The sequence below is a fragment of the Eurosta solidaginis genome, chromosome X, assembly GCF_040869045.1.
Source record: "Eurosta solidaginis isolate ZX-2024a chromosome X, ASM4086904v1, whole genome shotgun sequence".
NCBI classification, from domain to species: domain Eukaryota; kingdom Metazoa; phylum Arthropoda; class Insecta; order Diptera; family Tephritidae; genus Eurosta; species Eurosta solidaginis.
In genome coordinates this window covers 166,114,600-166,129,774 of record NC_090324.1, presented here as the reverse complement: position 1 = coordinate 166,129,774, position 15,175 = coordinate 166,114,600, and the positions used below count along the sequence as shown (strand labels likewise).

The following is a 15,175-nucleotide window of genomic DNA, read 5'->3' as shown; positions in this document are numbered from 1 at the left end:
AAGTACTCTCCCTTCCATCGTTGGCAGAATCCTTGATGAATAGCTTTGAGGTTTTGCCATCTGTTGACGATTGACATCGGTGTTCCTTGAACCTCTGGTTCTGCATTCGCGAGTATGGGGCTTCCAATCAGAAAGTGTCCAGGGGTGAGGGGCTCAATGCAGTCGGGGTTGTCAGACATGGAACTGATCGGTCTCGAGTTCAGATAGGCTTCTATTTTAGCCAGTAGAGTGGATAATTCTTCCATTGTGAATCGCATGGTAGTTGAAATTTTGCGAAAAATGGGTTTTGAAACTCTTCACCCCTGCTTCCCATAGTCCTCCCATGTGGGGTGCTCCTGGTGGGATAAAATGCCAGTGGATTTCTTGATGGGCATACGACATAGTGGTATGCCGAGCAGCTTCAGTCATGAAATTCCGAAAGTCTTGCCTTAATGCTTTGTTTGCTCCTACAAAGTTCGTCCCATTGTCCGAATACACCTGGTGGGGACAGCCTCGCCGAGATATGAACCGCGCAAATGCAGCCAGAAATGTGGCTGTCGATAGATCGCTTGTTGCCTCTAAGTGCATTGCTTTCGTAGCAAAGCAAACAAACACGCAGACATAACCCTTCGTTACTAGGCATGCCCTACCCGTATAATTTTTGATGTCGAACGGACCAGTGAAATCGATTCCGTTATTGGTGAAGGGTCGCGAGAGCTCCGTTCGTTCTGGCGGTAGTGCTGCCATCAACTGCTCACGTGTCCTTTTCCTGTAGATGAGACAAACTTTGCAATTATTTATTATATTTTTATCAAATTTTTTAGCTTCACGATCCAATATCCTGATCGCAAAAGTCGTAGCATTAGTTGATTTCCCCCGTGTAGGGAAATCAAATGGGAAAATTTTACTACAAGCCGCGAAAACGCGCAGTCGTATGGGAGAATAATTGGACAATGTTCGTTGTAGGGTATCGTCGACAGCTCCAATCTTCCTCCCACGCGCATTATTCCGTCCGCATCGAGGAAGGGGTTGAGGGTGCGGATGGAACTCTTTGAGCTCACTGCCTCAGTTGAAGCTAGCATCCGATACTCTTCAGCGTAGCATCGTTTCTGCGTTAAACGAATAAGCCGGGCTTTTACCATCTTAATTTCTTCTGGTGAGATATCTGGGGTGCCCCTGCGAGGGGTTAACTTATGCACAGGATGCGTGTTGCGGTAGAACTGGAAGATCCGTGCGATGACTCTGAGGGCTCTAGAGAAGTTCGAAAATCGCTCCAGAATATCCGGAAGTTCTTGAGCGCTGGTGGTATGAGCTCGGACAGCTCGTTGTTCTAGGTCCGTTTCCATAAGCAAGGCATCTGTTTTGCTTGGCCACTCCGATGGGGCGCCTTCAGCCATCTTGGGCCTTGCCACCAGAGCGTGCTGTCCGCCCACTCTTGCGGAGTCACACCGCGACTGCCCAGGTCCGCTGGATTATCGCTAGATTCCACATGATTCCATCCCTCCACTCCGACGAGCTCATCAATTTTTGCGACCCGATTCGCCACGAAGGTTGTCCAGCAGCGCGGTGGCTTCTTCATCCAGGAGAGCACGATGGTCGAGTCCGTCCATTTTTAGATGGTCGGCTGCGTAACGTCGAATTGGGAGAGCAAAGCGTGGATAAGTTCGGCCAGAAGCAATGCTCCACATAATTCCAACCGTGGTAAAGAGACGGTTTTAACTGGAGCCACCTTGGTTTTACCTACCAGTAAACTGACATGAGGAGTCCTGTTTGTTGTGCGGTCGTACACTCTAACATACAGGGCGGCTGCATATGCCTTTTCCGAGGCATCGCAAAAACCGTGGAACTCGATTTCATGCCACGGTGTGAAATGAATCCACCGTGGAATTTTAATTTCTGAAATGTGGGTATAATTTTTTAGAAAAGTTTCCCATCGCCAGTGAGGGTCTGGAGGGAGGCTATCATCCCAATCAATCTTCGTAAGCCATATGTCTTGCATCAAGGTTTTGGCTTCTACTACTATGGGTCCTAACCATCCTGCGGGGTCAAATAATTTGGCAACATAAGACAAAACCTCACGTTTGGTGTAATTTGGTTTTGTAGGGATTTCCTGGACGCTAAAATGGAACATATCGTGTACCGCATTCCACCGTATACCTAACATCCTGGCTTCACTGAGGTCATCAATTTCCAGGAACTCCTCCTTTAGCAGGTGCTCCTTTGGTAACGCTGCCAAGGTCTCTTTCGAGTTTGACGTCCATTTCCGAAGGGGGAATCCAGCTCCTTTGAGCGCTTCTATGAGCTCGTCACGAGCTTGTAGTGCTGTCTCGCGGGCATGGGCACCTGCGAGAACGTCGTCGACGTACATATGCTGCTTCAATATCCTGGAAGCCAAAGGGAAACGAACCCTGATATCGTCAGCTAACTGGAGGAGAGTCCTGATAGCTAAGTACGGGGCACAGTTTACTCCAAAAGTCACTGTGCGGAGTTCGTAGTCTACCAGCTCATCGTTCTGGAACTCCCGAAAAATTATCCTGTGAAAATGGGTGTCTTTGGGGTGTAACAGGATCTGCCTATACATCTTCTCGATGTCTGCATTGAACACATACTTAAAAAAGCGCCATTTAAATAATAGGGCAGTAAGGTCGGCTTGTAGAACTGGGCCAGGGTAAAGAACATCATTCAGACTAACTCCATTCGACGTGGGAGTGGAAGCGTTGAAGACCACGCGCACATTCGTGGTTGTACTGTCCGGTTTGGTGACTGCATGGTGAGGTAGATAATAGGGAATTGAGGAGTTCCTGCCCTTCGTGGGCTTCACTGGACTCATATGCCCCAGCATGATATACTCCCGCAGCACCCTACGGTACTCTTACTTTAACTCCGGTTTTCGACACATAGCGCTTTCGTTCCGGATGAACTGTTGCACTGCGCTGCTTCGCGAATGTCCAATATTGATGCCGTCAGGGAACTCACGTCGAAATGGTAATGCTACCATGTACCGTCCTTCATCAGTCCTGATCGCTGTCCTTACATAGTGGTTTTCGCAAAATTGTTCTTCGGGGGTAACGGACTTTTTGTTCGGAACTTGCTCTAATTCCCAAAACCGCGTTAACTGGGCGCTGGAAAATTCCGTATAGAGGGAGACGCAAGACTCTGAACTCGTTTAGAGGGGGGGCGGGGCTGGGCCAGTTAGGATCCAGCCAAACACTGTTTCTTGAGCTAACAAGGAGCCTAAGACATCCTTCTTTACACACCCTTTTATTACCGCGGGGTACAAGTCAGCACCGATAATCATGTCGACCTGCTGACTTTTGTGAAAGTTGACGTCGGCCAACTGCATCGGGGGGAGTTGACCAAGATAGGCTTGGTCGACAGAAAACTGGGGAAGACTACCTGTCAGTTGGGGGAGAATGAGGCCTCTTGCCTCGATTTGGAGCTGGGGGTCGACAAGTGATCCTAAAATGAACAGTGCTACTTTACGCACGTTTGCAGCGGACGTGGCATTGATGCCGCTTACCTTGGTGTTTGCAGCGAGTGTTGGAAGTTTTATGCGTCTCTGGAGGCGCTCCGTGATAAAGGTCCCTTCTGAACCCGAATCCAGAAGAGCTCTGGCTTCATATGCTACTCCATTATGACATACGTGTACCATGGTGGTTCCTAAAATAATATTCTTAAAATTCGTCGCGTATAACGCGTTTACATTCCTTGAGGTCGTTGGGTCCTGAGATAATTGAGTCGTATTAGTTTTGGGGGAGGGACTGGCATTTGATGGAATTTGCCTGTTTCCGTTTGGGTTGCGATGCAGGAGTGAATGATGACGCTGATGGCAAGTCATGCAATTAAAGGTGCTAGTACAATTACGTGCAACGTGTGAATACGCGAGGCAATTCATACATAAATTGTACTTCCTTACTACCCTACAGCGCTCCTCTACCTTCATTGCTAAAAACTTGGCGCACGACTTCAGAGTATGGGGAACATCGGGGCACAGCCTGCGGCCTGCCTGCGAAACATTACCGTGATTGGCAGATACCTTCCTTTTTTCGTGGGTGGATGTCGAGGGCCGACTGATTGCTCCGCGGGAAACTCGAACTCCTTGAATGTCCGACACTGTCTCCAAGGTTTGGAACCTGCTCGTCAGGAAATTGTCCAGATCCTGCCACGCCGGAATTTCGCGTTTGTTGGTAATTCCCTGCTCCCAAAGGGTAGTGTTGCGTCCGGCAGCTTGCTGGATACCAGATAAATAAAGATTGCATCCCAGTTGTCGGTATCAATGCCATGCATCTGCAGTATTGAGATGCAGTTATTTACAGATCGCTTTAAATTTTTTATTTCAGTTCCCCGCTCTCCTGTCACAGATGGCAGATTAAATAATATTTTCAGCTGATAATTGATCATAATTCTCTTATTTTCGAACCTATCGGAAAGGTTCTGGCACGCAATGGCAAAACCCTCATTCGTGAGTGGGGTTTTCTTCACAATATCCCTGGCCTCCCCCCGAGTTTTGTGATTTAGATGGTATAACTTTTCCACTTCACTTAACTGCGTATTATTTATATATATGGCCGTAAACAGATCCCGAAAGGATGGCCATGCAGTGTAGTCACCATAGAAAATTTCGGTGTCGCACGGTGGAAGTTTAACGCTGGAGCGCACCGTCAAATCAGGCTCGTGTGAGAGGTGATTTACCGTGGAGGAGGGTTGACGGATGAGGGTGAGGTTATGGATGGTCTCACCGATCAGGGCTGCGCACGTCAGATATGCTGTGTAGCAGTTTTGGTATTTAACCTTCGCTTCTCGCAAGGCCGCGGCCCCGTCATCGTCGTCATTAAGATCTCAGGAATAGCTGCTGAAAGACTTTTTCACTGTATCCCAAAGGGCCTTAAGTTCTTCCTTTTGAATTTCGAGGCAAAACACCGTGTGATGCGCCCCTGGAGATTCGTTGAACCGATTTTCAAACTCCAGAAGTGCATCACAAGCGCGAGAGAAATCCTCTGCGTTGGCCATGTTGAAGGACCCAGGATAAATAAATATTCGCAAACTGGTAAGATAGGTTGCAATTCAACCTCAGAAAAAGTCGGCCACTCCTCGTGGTCATGTGGGTATGCAAGGGGGGTAAATTGCCTTTAACGCTGTTGAGGGGAGTAGGGAGCGAGAAAGGGAGTACTGCGTTCGCCGCAACGTAAGGGGCTTGCCAAACTAAGTACCTATCAGAAAAAAATCGGCCACTCTTCGCGGTCGTGTGGGTACACAAGGGAGGTAAAATTGCCTTAACACTGCGGAGGGGGGTGGAAAGCTAGAGAGGGGTACTGCGTTCGCCGCAGTTTGAGGGGTTACTAAAACTAAGAACCAATAAACTGTTTAAAATAGGCAAAGTAAAAAAAACTCACCCGTTTAGTGCCTAACGTTCTGCTTGTAGATTCCCAAAGCGGTGGGCCGTTCGTGTGGGCCTTGAAAATGTTGCGCTACACAATATCTTTCCAATTCGGTGGGCCGTTCGTGTGGGCCGATATCTACACAGACAGACGTGGGGAGGTGAGTACAGTATAAATTATTTACCTGGCCTGTAACTGCCACACGTTTTCCTTCTATCTATGCCCGTTTTATAGCTGACCGTCTGAAATCTTGGACCGTGGCTGACCTTCTGCCTTTTGATGACTCCGTATAGTTTTATTAGATGCAGTAGGAGGGTTGATGTTGCCTGACAGCCTCGTTTGCCGCCGAGTTTCCCTAGCTTCAATTTTTAACCCAACCAATTTTTGAATTTTTAAAAACTGGATTATCAAAGAAAAATGCTGCACTCGGTCAAATATGCTCTTGAGCGTTTTCAGTGGCTGTCACCCTCTTTTAACCACCTTTTGTGGAATCACTGCCCTGATTTTCAGGGACTTTTGCACTCACACACACTTTTACTTTGATACTCTGCTTTTTTTCTTTTTTGGGGTATATTCACCTCTTTTAAGGTACCTTTCCCACTTCACTGCCCTGCTTTTCAGGGACTTTGCTCACAAACACTTTTACTTTGATACTCTGCTTTTTTTTTTTTGGGGTATCTTCAACCTCTTTTAAGGCACCTTTCCCACTTCACTGCCCTGCTTTTTTTTGGGGGGTATATTCAACTCTTTTAAGGCACCTTTCCCACTTCACTGCCTTGCTTTTCAGGGACTTTGCTCACAAACACTTTTACCTGGTTACTCTGCTTTTTTTGGGGTGTAGGTTCACCCTTTTTTGAAGCACCTTTTTCAATTCACTGCCCTGCTTTTCAGGGACTTTTGCACATACACACAACTGGCCTAGTCTGCTCTCCTTTTTTGGGGTATATTCACCCTCTTTTTAGGCACCTTTATCGCTTCACTGCCCTGCCTTTCAGGGACTTTACTCACAAACACTTTTACCTGGTTACTCTGCTTTTTTTGGGGGGTAGCTTCACCCTTTTTTGAAGCACCTTTTTCAATTCACTGCCCTGCTTTTCAGGAACTTTTGCACACACACAACTGACCTAGTATGCTCTGCTTTTTTGGGGTATATGCACCCTCTTTTTAGGCACCTTTATATCGCTTCACTACCCTGCCTTTCAGGGACTTTTCCACTTCACTCGCGACTGGCCTAGTATGCTCAGCGTTTTCTCTGGGGGTATATTAAACCTCTTTTATGGCATCTTTTTCACTTCACTGCCCTGCTTTTCAGGGACTTTTGCACTTCACTCGCAACTGGCCTAGTATGCTCAGCGTTTTATTTGGGGGGTATATTATACCTCTTTTAAGGCACCTTTTTCCACTCACTGCCCTGCTACTCAGGGACTTTGAATAACTTTCACTTGCAACTGGTCTAGTACGCTCAGAGATTTTTTTTGGGGGTATAATAAACCTCTTTTAAGGCACCTTTTTTCACTCACTGCCCTGCTACTAAGGGACTTTGAATCACTTTTACTCGCAACTGGCCTAGTATGCTCAGCGATTTTTTTTTTTTTTTTTGGGTATATTCACCCTCTTTTAAGGCACCTTTTTCACTTCACTGCCCTGCTTTTCAGGGACTTTTGAACACACACACTTCTACTTTATTGCCCTGCTACTCAGGGACTTTTAATCTGGTCTTCTAAGGTTTATTATGCCGTGGCCACCGGTGGGGACTGTTCGCTTAACAGCCTTATCGCACCGGTATTATAATTGTGGTCGCGGCCACACTCTTTCGGTGAGTCGGAGCGAAAACTGGTTGACGCTCACCTACTTATTGCGTTTCCTTGTCGCTGACCTCCTTCCCGGTAGATTAGGCGGGTGATATGCTGTGGACGAAAGGCTGGAAAGGGAAATAAGCAACTCACGAGCAGCGTATGCCGTTTATGGTGTGATGTTAATAGATACACGTAAATTACCATAATTTTACCTTTTGTTCAGGACCAGTTACCTTCCTGTGTGAGCGGTCGTTGTGCCTTCAACACGTTGCTTTTTCTCCGGGGTGCTTCCTTTTCCGTCCTGGTGAAATTCTGGATGATCGCGGCCGCAAAATACCCAATAAAACACGAATTTCTTGTGCTTTCTCCAGCCAACTTACCAAAATCGTTTTTCCTGGTGGCTAACTTATGAATGTCAAAAACCAAATGTAAACAAGCAGCTTCTTACTTGCACTGCTTATTCACAATGGATTTTGATATGGTGTGTTTGTTTGGTTTCCAATGGGACTTGGCAATTGTTGGTGGACAGGTTTTAAAAAAGCAACATTGTTGGAAAAGACAAAAGATATGAATTTTTGTTGTTGGACGCGTATAGGCAAAAAGAGAACCTAATGGCAGCTGGTTTTATTACCAAAAAATGAACAAAGATGTTTCAAGATCCGGCTCGAAGGACCATGTTCGAGCGGGGATAAATGAACCCGGAATTCCTCGTGAATTCCGGAAACGGGGAACCTATGGGGAGCCGGTTCTTGAAACTCGCGATAATGAAACGGAAAACTTACCAGCTGTGCCTAGCTGTCCAACAACAAACAGATAAGTTAAATATCCAAAGATATGAAGTATGTATGTATATATATATGATAGCCTGTCGCACAGGCCTTTATTAAAAATAGAAAAGGATGAAATACAAATGTATTGGCAAACACTCACCTGACGGATCGCTGGTAAAAGAATAAGGGCGAGTCTATCGCTGTTCGTCCCTTTTATAGGCTCTAAGGAACTGATGCCATTTAACGGATCCGTATGATGGAACAAAGTCCAAGAAAGGAAAAAAAACGCAACGAGTGCTTGCAGCGAGTCTTCTACCAGCGACCCCTTCAGGTGAGGTTTGTAGTTGATAATGTAGACTTTAACACAATGTGTAAAAGATTAAAATATGCAGAAGAAGGCAATTGGGAAAAACTTTACAACGACTAAGGCATGACGTAGCTGATTGCGTTTGTAACCATTTCAACTATCGTAGGAGTGCGGGTTCGACTCCCACTCCCGGGAGAAAAGGCTTTGAAGAGATTTACAAGGTATAATCGAAACAGCTGTCGCCTTGTCCGTCCTGATGTCACGTTGTTTAAATTTTTCCCAAATTATTAAATAAATTATAAAAAAATTAAAAATTGCTTCAAATAAATGTTTTCATACATTTAAAAAAAGTAATACGGGCAATCCGCGATTAAATCATACAAACAGACAAAATTGATTAATTCGCTGTAGTTCTATAAATAGAACAAAAACAGCAACAATACCAAAGTTTCTTTGAAAACCGCCGTACCAACTAGCATAGCTTTAACACATAATTGCATATGAAGTATGCAATGTGTAAAAGATTATAATATGCAGAAGAAGGCAATTGGGAAAAACTTTACAACAACTAAGGCATGACGTAGCCAAATGCGTTTGTAACCATTTCAACTATCGTAGGAGCATAGCATAGCTTTAACACATAATTGCATACGAAGTATGCAATGTGTAAAAGATTAAACTATGCAGAAGAAGGCAACTGGGAAAAACTTTACAGCAACTAAGGCATGACGTAGCTGAATGCGTTTGTAACCATTTCAACTATCGTAGGAGTGCGGAAGAAGGCAATTGGGAAAAACTTTACAACAACTAAGGCATTGCGTAGCTGAATGCGTTTGTGACCATTTCAACTATCGTAGGAGTGCGGGTTCGACTCCCACTCCCGGGAAAAAGGCTTTGAAGAGATTTACAAGGTATAATCGAAACAGCTGTCGCCTTGTCCGTCCTGATGTCACGTTGTTTAAATGTTTCCCAAATTATTAAACAAATTATAAAAAAATTAAAAATTGCTTCAAATAAATGTTTTCATACATTTAAAAAAAAGTAATAAGGGCAATCCCCGATTAAATCATACAAACATACAAAATTGGTTAATTCCTTGTAGTTCTATAAATAGAACAAAAACAGCAACAATACCAAAGTTTCTTTGAAAACCGCCGTACCAACAAGCATATCTTTAACACATAATTGCATACGAAGTATGCAATGTGTAAAAGATTAAAATATGCAGAAGAAGGCAATTGGGAAAACTTTACAACAACTAAGGCAAGACGTAGCTGAATGCGTTTGTAACCATTTCAACTATCGTAGGAGTGCGGAAGAAGGCAATTGGGAAAAACTTTACAACAACTAAGGCATTGCGTAGCTGAATGCGTTTGTGACCATTTCAACTATCGTAGGAGTGCGGGTTCGACTCCCACTCCCGGGAAAAAAGGCTTTGAAGAGATTTACAAGGTATAATCGAAACAGCTGTCGCCTTGTCCGTCCTGATGTCACGTTGTTTAAATGTTTCCCAAATTATTAAACAAATTATAAAAAAATTAAAAATTGCTTCAAATAAATGTTTTCATACATTTAAAAAAAAGTAATACGAGCAATCCCCGATTAATTATACAAACAGACAAAATTCGTTAATTCATTGTAGTTCTATAAATAGAACAAAAACAGCAACAATACCAAAGTTTCTTTGAAAACCGGCGTACCAACAACCATAGCTTTAACACATAATTGCATACGAAGTATGCAATGTGTAAAAGATTAAAATTTGCAGAAGAAGGCAATTGGGAAAAACTTTACAACAACTAAGGCATGATGTAGCTGAATGCGTTTGTAACCATTTCAACTATCGTAGGAGTGCGGGTTCGACTCCCACTCCCGGGAGAAAAGGCTTTGAAGAGATTTACAAGGTATAATCGAAACAGCTGTCGCCTTGTCCGTCCTGATGTCACGTTGTTTAAATTTTTCCCAAATTATTAAATGAATTATAAAAAATTAAAAATTGCTTCAAATAAATGTTTTCATACATTTAAAAAAGTAATACGGGCAATTCCCGATTAAATCATACAAACAGACAAAATTGCTTAATTCGTTGTAGTTCTATAAATAGAACAAAAACGGCAATAATACCAAAGTTTCTTTGAAAACCGCCGTACCAACAAGCATAGCTTTAACACATAATTGCATACGAAGTATGCAATGTGTAAAAGATTAAAATATGCAGAAGAAGGCAATTGGGAAAAACTTTAAAAACAACTAAGGCATGACGTAGCTGAATGCGTGTGTAACCATTTCAACTATCGTAGGAGTGCGGGTTCGACTCCCACTCCCGGGAGAAAAGGCTTTGAAGAGATTTACAAGGTATAATCGAAACAGCTGTCGCCTTGTCCGTCCTGATGTCACGTTGTTTAAATTTTTCCCAAATTATTAAATAAATTATAAAAAAATTTAAAATTGCTTCAAATAAATGTTTTCATACATTTAAAAAAAAGTGATACGAGCAATCCCCGATTAATTATACAAACAGACAAAATTCGTTAATTCATTGTAGTTCTATAAATAGAACAAAAACAGCAACAATACCAAAGTTTCTTTGAAAACCGCCCTACCAACAAGTATAGCTTTAACACATACTTGCATACGAAGTATGTCCGTCCTGATGTCACGTTATTTAAATTTTTCCCAATTTATTAAATAAATTATAGAAAAATTAAAAATTGCTTCAAATAAATGTTTTCATACATTTAAAAAAAGTAATACAGGCAATCCCCGATTAAATCATACAAACAGACAAAATTGGTTAATTCGTTGTAGTTCTATAAATAGAACAAAAACAGCAACAATACCAATGTTTCTTTGAAAACCGCCGTACCAACAAGCATAGCTTTAACACATAATTGCATACGAAGTATGCAATGTGTAAAAGATTAAAATATGCAGAAGAAGGCAATTGGGAAAAACTTTACAACAACTAAGGCATGACGTAGCTGAATGCGTTTGTAACCATTTCAACTATCGTAGGAGTGCGGGTTCGACTCCCACTCCCGGGAGAAAAGGCTTTGAAGAGATTTACAAGGTATAATCGAAACAGCTGTCGCCTTGTCCGTCCTGCTGTTACGTTGTTTAAATTTTTCCCAAATTATTAAATAAATTATAAAAAAATTAAAAATTGCTTTAAATAAATGTTTTCATACATTTAAAAAAAGTAATACGGGCAATCCCGGATTAAATCATACAAACAGACAAAATTGGTTAATTCGTTGTAGTTCTAAAAATAGAACAAAAACAGCAACAATGCCAAAGTTTCTTTGAAAACCGCGTTCCAACAAGCATAGCTTTAACACATAATTGCATACGAAGTATGCAATGTGTAAAAGATTAAAATATGCAAAAGAAGGCAATTGGGAAAAATTTTACAACAACTAAGGCATGACGTAGCTGAATGCGTTTCTAACCATTTCAACTATCGTAGGAGTGCGGGTTCGACTCCCACTCCCGGGAGAAAAGGCTTTGAAGAGATTTACAAGGTATAATCGAAACAGCGGTCGCCTTGTCCGTCCTGCTGTTACGTTGTTTAAATTTTTCCCAAATTATTAAATAAATTATAAAAAAATTTTAAATTGCTTTAAATAAATGTTTTCATACATTTAAAAAAAGTAATACGGGCAATCCCGGATTAAATCATACAAACATACAAAATTTGTTAATTCCTTGTAGTTCTATAAATAGAACAAAAACAGCAACAATGCCAAAGTTTCTTTGAAAACCGCGTTCCAACAAGCATAGCTTTAACACATAATTGCATACGAAGTATGCAATGTGTAAAATATTAAAATATGCAGAAGAAGGCAATTGGGAAAAACTTTACAACAACTAAGGCATGACGTAGCTGAATGCGTTTGTAACCATTTCAACTATCGTAGGAGTGCGGGTTCGCCACCCACTCCCGGGAGAAAAGGCTTTGAAGAGATTTACAAGGTATAATCGAAACAGCTGTCGCCTTGTCCGTCCTGATGTCACGTTGTTTAAATTTTTCCAAAATTATTAAATAAATTATAAAAAAATTAAAAATTGCTTCAAGTAAATGTTTTCATACATTTAAAAAAAGTAATACGAGCAATCCCCGATTAATTATACAAACAGACAAAATTGGTTAATTCATTGTAGTTCTATAAATAGAACAAAAACAGCAACAATACAAAAGTTTCTTTGAAAACCGCCGTACCATCAAGCATAGCTTTAACACATAATTGCATACGAAGTATGCAATGTGTAAAAGATTAAAATATGCAGAAGAAGGCAATTGGGAAAAACTTTACAACAACTAAGGCATGACGCAGCTGAATGCGTTTGCAACAATTTCAACTATCGTAGGAGTGCGGGTTCGACTCCCACTCCCGGGAGAAAAGGCTTTGAAGAGATTTACAAGGTATAATCGAAACAGCTGTCGCCTTGTCCGTCCTGATGTCACGTTGTTTAAATGCTTCCCAAATTATTAAAAAAATTATAGAAAAATTAAAAATTGCTTCAAATAAATGTTTTCATACATTTAAAAAAAGTAATACGGGCAATCCCCGATTAAATCATACAAACAGACAAAATTGGTTAATTCGTTGTAGTTCTATAAATACAACAAAAACAGCAACAATACCAAAGTTTCTTTGAAAACCGCCGTACCAACAAGCATAGCTTTAACACATAATTGCATACGAAGTATGCAATGTGTAAAAGATTAAAATATGCAGAAGAAGGCAATTGGGAAAAACTTTACAACAACTAAGGCATGACGTAGCTGAATGCGTTTGTAACCATTTCAACTATCGTAGGAGTGCGGGTTTGACTCCCACTCCCGGGAGAAAAGGCTTTGAAGAGATTTACTAGGTATAATCGAAACAGCTGTCGCCTTGTCCGTCCTGATGTCACGTTGTTTAAATTTTTCCCAAATTATTAAATAAATTATAAAAAAATTAAAAATTGCTTCAAATAAATGTTTTCATACATTTAAAAAAAGTAATGCGGGCAATCCCCGATTAAATCATACAAACAGACAAAATTGGTTAATTCGTTGTAGTTCTATAAATAGAACAAAAACAGCAACAATACCAAAGTTTCTTTGAAACCCGCCGTACCAACAAGCATAGCTTTAACACATAATTGCATACGAAGTATGCAATGTGTAAAATATTAAAATATGCAGAAGAAGGCAATTGGGAAAAACTTTACAACAACTAAGGCATGACGTAGCGGAATACGTTTGTAATCATTTCAACTATCGTAGGAGTGCGGGTTCGACTCCCACTCCCGGGAGAAAAGGCTTTGAAGAGATTTACAAAATATAATCGAAACAGTGTCGCCTTGTCCGTCCTGATGTCACGTTGTTTAAATTTTTCCCAAATTATTAAATAATTAATATTAAAATATTAAAATATGCAGAAGAAGGCAATTGGGAAAAACTTTACAACAACTAAGGCATGACGTAGCTGAATACGTTTGTAACCATTTCAACTATTGTAGGAGTGCGGGTTCGACTCCCACTCCCGGGAGAAAAGGCTTTGAAGAGATTTACAAGATATAATCGAAACAGCTGTCGCCTTGTCCGTCCTGATGTCACGTTGTTTAAATTTTTCCCAAATTATTAAATAAATTATAAAAAATTAAAAATTGCTTCAAATAAATATTTTCATACATTTAAAAAAGTAATACGGGCAATCCCCGATTAAATCATACAAACAGACAAAATTGGTTAATTCGTTGTAGTTCTATAAATAGAACAAAAACAGCAACAATACCAAAGTTTCTTTGAAAACCGCCGTACCAACAAGCATAGCTTTAACACATAATTGCATACGAAGTATGCAATGTGTAAAAGATTAAAATATGCAGAAGAAGGCAATTGGGAAAAACTTTACAACAACTAAGGCATGACGTAGCTGAATGCGTTTGTAACCATTTCAACTATCGTAGGAGTGCAGGTCCGACTCCCACTCCCGGGAGAAAAGGCTTTGAAGAGATTTACAAGGTATAATCGAAACAGTTGTCGCCTTGTCCGTCCTGATGTCATGTTGTTTAAATTTTTCCCAAATTATTAAATAAATTATAAAAAAAATAAAAATTGCTTCAAATAAATGTTTTCATACATTTAAAAAAGGTAATACGGGCAATCTCCGATTAAATCATACAAACACACAAAATTGGTTAATTCGTTGTAGTTCTATAAATAGAACAAAAACAGCAACAATACCAAAGTTTCTTTGAAAACCGCCGTACCAACAAGCATAGCTTTAACACATAATTGCATACGAAGTATGCAATGTGTAAAAGATTAAAATATGCAGAAGAAGGCAATTGGGAGAAACTTTACAACAACTAAGGCATGACGTAGCTGAATGCGTTTGTAACCATTTCAACTATCGTAAGAGTGCGGGTTCGACTCCCACTCCCGGGAGAAAAGGCTATGAAGAGATTTACAAGGTATAATCGAAACAGCTGTCGCCTTGTCCGTCCTGATTTCACGTTGTTTAAATTTTTCCCATATTATTAAATAAATGTATTAAGGTCGATATTGTAATGTGAATGCAATATGGGTGATCTGCATAGAAAGCGCATTGGTGTAGTAGAGCATGTTGCATAATACTACAAACGTATTGACATAAGGAGGCACCATGCATAATACTACACTACCATACGAGTGGGGGCGTCTCCGTTTATTGTGCAGAACGTCGTTTCTTCTATTTGATTCGCCAAAATCCCACCCCTGCTGTCTGCCTGCAAGTTTGAATGCCATAGGTCGTGATAGGCATTGAAATCGCCTAAGATTATGCGATTATCGCCAGTGAGTAAGACGCTGATATTAGGGCGGTATCCACTGGGGCAGCAGGTGGCAGGAAGGATGTAGATGTTGATGATTTCTAGGTTTACATCGCCTGACCGGACAGATAAGACGTGACGTTC

At 41.2% G+C, this 15,175-nt stretch overlaps 1 long non-coding RNA gene across 1 annotated transcript in view; it reads right to left on the bottom strand.

The window, feature by feature from the left end:
- Positions 1-15,175, bottom strand: part of LOC137234181 (uncharacterized) — a 771,296-nt gene that overhangs the window by 526,824 nt on the left and 229,297 nt on the right. The gene's annotated exons all lie outside the window — the stretch shown is intronic.